General features: G+C 34.1%; 1 pseudogene; it reads left to right on the top strand.

Annotated features, from left to right (window-relative positions):
• Positions 1-2,941: 2,941 nt before the first annotated feature.
• Positions 2,942-3,058, top strand: LOC145273811 (5S ribosomal RNA; annotated as a pseudogene).
• Positions 3,059-4,864: the final 1,806 nt, after the last annotated feature.

Raw genomic sequence — 4,864 nt, 5'->3', positions numbered from 1 at the left:
ATTGATGTAACCTCCAACTTTCTTAAAGTTCGGAAGGGTCCATGGCATAGTCGATAAATGACTTGATAAAATTCAGTTGTAAGTTACACTTTTTTAGAGGTGGTTGGTCAATTCTCAGTGTGGACGACACTAAAATACAATTGTGAATTACTTAAGGCGTCTATCCAGTCATGGCTGACAGAATGAGAATATGCTACCCAATAGATTAAATAAAGGGTTCCGTGACGATTCCGGAGTTTGACGGGATACATCTGAAGAAGCTCGGAAGTTATATCGACAAAAATGTTATGCAAATAACACTAAAGATGAGAACAGTAGTCCAAATAATTCAAATAATACGAGTTTTTTTTTTGGAGGGGGCGGGGTTCATCATACTTTAATGAGGTAACTCTGCTAGCATTGATGAGAATGACGGTAGTAAGAGTACAGCCGGGCCGTTCCCCATATACATTACAAGCCATTTACCCAACTTATAACTACATTTTCTGTTTTCCATTCATAGTAATAAACCATTTTCTATTTATGTGTTGGCTGTTAGTTATTATTAAGTACCTTAGGATAACATTACAAAATAGTTTAAAAAAAAAAAAAAAAAAAAAAAAGACCATCCTAGAAATTTTGGATATAAACTGTACTGGTTTTCTAATAGGTGTTATTGAAACAACTAAGAACTATTCAAGTATACTCTCGACCTACTAATACAGGGTGACCCCCCCCCAAAAAAAAATAAACAAAAAAAAAACAGAAAGTATATCTAGAACATATGCAGTAGAACGGAGAAAAAAAGGCCAAAGACCCTAGTTTTTTGATGTGATGTTTTGAATATAATAAACTAGTTATGACCAAAGTTTCATTTCATTCGGACAAAACACTAAGAAACGGGGCCTAATTAGAGTTAAGGCCCGTTTGGGGGGGGGTCACCCTGTATATGTTGTGCGTTAGAGGATAAATGTGTTACGGTTAATCTATCTTATTATCTGTGTCAGTTTTCAATTTATAAAATTAAGGATTTTTTTTTCATTCGGTTTCTTTTTTTTTTTTTTTAGCTGCATCCTCTCGCCTACAAAGGTCTTTTCTTTTTGCTTTACCTTAGTTTATCAGTCATAGTTAAATTTTTTTTTTTTTTTTCCAATTTTAATACTTAAAAAAATATCACAATGCTATGTAGTAAATGATGTTGATAAAGACTAGTCCGAAGAAAGATAATACGGTGATAATCGGACTACTTTTGGTATCGGGCAGCGTTGAGTAAAGTAAATGGTCGAAATCAATTATTAATTTCTTGTCTCGGCTGTCCATTTCTTAATAATATGAAGATAATTGAGACTTATTTAAAAAAAAAATAATGCAAAGAGATTTATTTTATACCACTACATAAAAGTAACACTGTAAACTTATAATATTTTATCCCGGACGACGCTAAGTAGAACAAATGTTTCTACTCAATCCTTAATTTATGGTCCATTCCTCCAAGTTACAAAAATATGTATATTATAGTCTGAAGAGACTTATTACTAGGTTTGTGACAACAGAATATTCTTTTCATTCTCAAGTATATATCTGACAAAGTAAGACACAACCAATCAATCGAGAACCACATCAGTCTATATAAAAAAAAACATAAGATATTAACGGATATATACTCAAGAGTCAAAACAATTAAAATAATATGCTGCTGTCACAGCCCTACTTATTATATACAAGACCTTTCTTGTTTTATTTTACTTCAGTCGAAGTTCTCAGAAATCAAGGGGCCCACAACCTGGGGCTAACACTTGAAGTCTATATATGTTCCATTTAAGTTCTTTATCTCTCCAAGCACTGAGTTAGTAAAGAAATTGAGAACATAATTTTCCTCTCCCCAATTAACCATTTTTATACGTTGTAGTATATCTTTTATTTTGGTCTCTTGGTCTTACTGGATTCTAGGACAAGAATTTATCTAGTCTGGTGGAGTATCCAGCTTCGTGCTATTACTTGAGGTAATATTACTTGGAGAAGGTGCACCATTCCTCAGAAAGCTGTGGGCTAGCCATAGTGAGATCTTATTTGGGCTGCAAATACTATGTGATTTTGAATATTTCGTCAGGGTTTACTTCTTTGGAAAAAGTATCCTCATGCCAGATTGTTCTGGCAAACCCCTGTACAGAGAGACCTTAGACACTCGAGGACAATGTCTAGTAGGCATTCAAGTTCTCCCCTATATACAAGCTGTATTAAAATGAATGTGATGTATATCATTGGATTTGTTCGTGTTTCCTATATTCTCCATAGACATTCATTGGTTCATTTCACCCCTTGAAACAGTCAGTATGTCTGCCTTAAATAGTTTCCAATTCCTTTATTCAAGAAATAAGCAGGTTTAATTCAAGAGTTTTGAAATTATATTTAAAGACATTTTATTTTATTTGTCACATTCAAGTTTGAAATTGCATTTTGTTGGTCTGTCACACCTTAAGTTTTAACTAGCATCTTCATCTATAATACAAATCTCACCTATCTGTTTAAATGTATGTATATATGTATGTCTGCCTGCCTAAAACTTTCGATAGAGGCGATGGATTTTCACAAGATCGGTATTATTTTGAAGCTCGATATCTCTGATGACAAATATCGAAAAATTGGCCAAAAACATTAATTCCTTCACCCTCAACTGGGCACTTTTCTACAAGGAGGGGTCGATTTTTTGTGAGCCATTTTTGCAAGTCATCGTATCGGTTGGATTGACTTTGCCTAATTTTAACGTTCCAAACTTCCGGTCGTGTCATGAAGTAAGGGTAAGAAGTCAGCAGTCAGCTTTTCTTTCACTTTCTTTTCCGCCTTTGCGGTACGGGTTCGAGCCTGCCTGCCTACTACCACTTTTTTTTTTTTTTTTTTTTTTTTTTTTTTTTTGCTCAACACACACCTCCAAACACCCGGACAATGCCGGGTACGTCATAAAATATACGGCCGAATCATGTTGAAACACCGGTTCTCACTAGATCACCGGAGTTAAGCAACATTGAGCCTGGTCAGTACCAGATGGGTGACCATTTGGGAAAACTAGGCGCTGTATGTACTTTCTGGAAAGGTTGGGTATGGGGACAGCACCCTCACCCAGAAAAAAGAACTCCTCGCTACAAAAATATCTACAAAGTTGTAGATGGCCTATGCCCCTCCAGACGCTCAAAACTGTAGATTCATCATAAAATGCGCAGATTTTAATGGATGTGCTTTCAGAAGACACTTTTGGTGTGCAATTAAAACTGCCTTATTTATATAATTATAAAACTTTATGGCCCTTGCTTGCAGCTTGTCTTCAACGATCGGGTGATTCCATCTTTTAAAAAAAAGTATGACAGATGGATTTGTGTGCGTAATGAATATATACATGTGTAGCTCAGAGACTAAGGAATGAGGGTAGAGAATTGTATGTTTTTTGGTTTCGATTCTAGCTGATGGCATCCGTCATATATATTTTTTAAGTTTTGATTTCACTACTATATATTAGGTTCAATATAATAATCTATAGAGTATTGTCTCTATTGATTATTATAATGAATCTAACATATAGTAGTGATAAAAATACTATATAATGATAATAATGCATATCATATTATACATAATATATAGTGATAATAGTACATAATTACTAATATGTAATCTACATGAATTAAAATATATTCAAGCATATCTTACAACTAAGCAACGCAGGGCGGCCCGCTAGTTTGTGTTTAAAATCTCAAGATAACGTTTCATGAAAGTTTTGTTTTATTTTTATTTTCTTAGAGATAATTTGGGCTAATATTTTGGATTTCCTAAAGTGAAGATTGCATACAATATGCTTTTCAATGGTACAGTTTTTAATACTCTAAAACTGTAAATGATCGGCTTAATCGATATGATCACAGACTATAGAAGTATCTATTCTGGGTACGGCACTAATAACCCGTTTTCAAATCTTGTAAAGCCACCAAATGCTTTGTCACTATTGTCTCTTAATATACAGGGTGTCCGTAAAGTTACTATACAGTCTTATTGTTTTATTGTATTATATTTGTATTACAGGGTGTCTGTATAGTAACTTGTAAGACTGTATAGTAACTTTACGGACACACTGTATAGTCACTATTTGTCTCTCTTGCATATCGAACTTGGTAGACTACCGGGCGATTGCATTAAGATACCGGAAGTATAGAGTGATTGGAGACATACAAAGGTTGTTTTACTCTGACGTTGATTGAAACTGCACGTCTATCTTTGTTTCTTCATTTCTCTTACCCATGTATCAACTTCGCAGGCCGAGTCTACAACATTGCAGTCTCATTGATAGAAACAGCTGGAGTCTTGTTGATACGTTGTAGGTAGTTGGCTTAATAAGTAGTGGCGTCTCACTGTATTAGTGACAGCAGTAGTCGTCATAAAGATATTAATCTTTTTCTTTTCTCTTTATGGCTGTATTATTATTTGTAAGCAAATAAAAAAAACAACAATTCCGTTATTTTCTCTGGGCTGCATATCATTTGCTTGCTGATTTATTTACTTTTCTTTACATAAATTTGAGCTAGACGATTGCATTTTTCTAGCCATGGCGGTAGTGAAAGAGATTTAAAAAGACGCCTGTTTATTCTATATAATTCTGTCTCACTTATTTGCTATGTCAATGTCTTGTCTTTAACATCATACACTAACAAGTGCTTCTATTTTTTAACTTAACTTCTAACGGATTTTTTTCTACTTCATCTAACCTTATGCGGAAATTTCCGTTTTCAATACTATTTTAACCCTGCTATGATACTTTCGTGATTGTTTACGCATTACTAATATTGCAGAAGGTATGAAACTGTCATTTCTTCCTTGCTATGAGTAAGATCGAAACTTGTAT

The sequence above is a fragment of the Euprymna scolopes genome, unplaced genomic scaffold, assembly GCF_053919585.1.
Source record: "Euprymna scolopes isolate OS-2025 unplaced genomic scaffold, ASM5391958v1 sca195, whole genome shotgun sequence".
NCBI lineage: Eukaryota > Metazoa > Mollusca > Cephalopoda > Sepiida > Sepiolidae > Euprymna > Euprymna scolopes.
The sequence above is the reverse complement of the archived record's forward strand: the minus strand, read 5'-3'. Positions and strand labels throughout refer to the sequence as shown.